Consider the following 1654-nt stretch of genomic DNA (forward strand, 5'->3'; position numbering starts at 1 on the left):
GGTGCCTATCTCCAGTGTCCACTCAGGCCTTATTTCTTTCAACTGAGGCCTGTTTCTTCTTCTTCTCATAACCTTGTACAGAGTTTGCTTCTTGTGACTCTCAGCCATTTTCAAAGTATACGTTGAGAGCAGCAAGCTACAATAATGGCTAACATCGAAGCTAACCAAAACTAACCAGATACACAAACACTAGAAGTGCGCATGCGCAGCCAGCAAGCATGTCAGAATGATTGGCATGTAGGAGAACCAATAGATAAGGCAATATCCCCGGAACTTTAGGGACAGAGGGGGGCGTGGGCAGGACCAATCTTCTGCTAATCACCGCCATTCAGTCCGACTGGCAGGTATTTGGATAACTTTTCCAAATATGGTTGTAGCCAATCAGAGTGAAGTCAATTTGGTAGAGCTGCATTTCATTACCACAACCAACCCTTTTACTGAGGAGGGACATTTGGCCTGACAAAAAACAACAAGCTAAGATTATTTTTAATCTTTTGTGAAATTCTTTGGAGAATTTACATATGTGGGCTGCACAGTGGAGCAGTGGGTGGCACTGTTGCCTTGCAGCAAGAAGGTTCTGGGTTCAAATCCAACCCTGGGTCTTTCTGCATGGAGTTTGCATGTTCTCCCTGTGTATGCGTGGGTTTTCTCGAGGTACTCCGGCTTCCTCCCACAGTCCAAAAACATGACTAATTCTCAAAAGTGCTTGAAAAATAACAAAATAAAAATATTTTTTGTACAAGCATGTATTTTATTAGTGTCATTTATTGCAAAATTGCATATTAAAATGCCCAAACAGGCTATTACACTTTCAGAAATAAAAGGATAAAACATACAATTAATTTGCAATTAATCTCGAGTTACTTATCGACATTATGTGATTAATCGAGGAAATGATCCCCCCCTCTGTTTTTTTTTTTTTGCAAATCGCACACTGTATATATATATATATATATATATATATATATATATATATATATATATATATATATATATATATAAATATCCCCTCATCCCTCATAAACTTTTACTTATGGAAGGTAATTCCCCGGTATGTGGTTCGTAGTGTCCTTTTACTTGCGCACCCATAAGCAGAGTAAAAGTTGGGCATCCTGGGAAGCAGCTCTGGAAGTTGCTGTCAATACAAAATCGAAATTATGTATTAAGTTAGACTATCAATCATTTAATTCAATCAATTGGTCCCATGTAGCCCCTAAAAGGGTGTCGTTTTCAGTCAGCTAATTTATCTGGAAATCGGGTGAGAAGTCACCGGATTCAGAGTATCTGAAAACATAAAGTACCACTTTCCTGAATTGACGTGTATTCTCTCTGACCTCAGCTTGGTTCGACCTAAGATGGCCGCTCTGTCGGCACGCCTCTCACCCGACGACGGGGCGTCTACGTATATGATGTCAATGGTCGCTCTGCAATGAGTCTGGAAGGTTACTTTTCCAAAATGCCTGAGAAGTCTGAAAGCAAGAAAAGGAAGGGCAAAATCAATAATCTAGCAGGAATGGAGGCTGCCGTGCTGGAGTCCAAAGAAGCCAGCAATAGTGAAACTACTGCTGATGTTGAGGGCAGAACCAAAGTGGACCAACGTATTTTTTCAGCTCTGAGCAAGATAACGGATAATGCCAGAATTGATACTGTGCTC

Source organism: Fundulus heteroclitus, chromosome 3 (assembly GCF_011125445.2).
Source record: "Fundulus heteroclitus isolate FHET01 chromosome 3, MU-UCD_Fhet_4.1, whole genome shotgun sequence".
NCBI lineage: Eukaryota > Metazoa > Chordata > Actinopteri > Cyprinodontiformes > Fundulidae > Fundulus > Fundulus heteroclitus.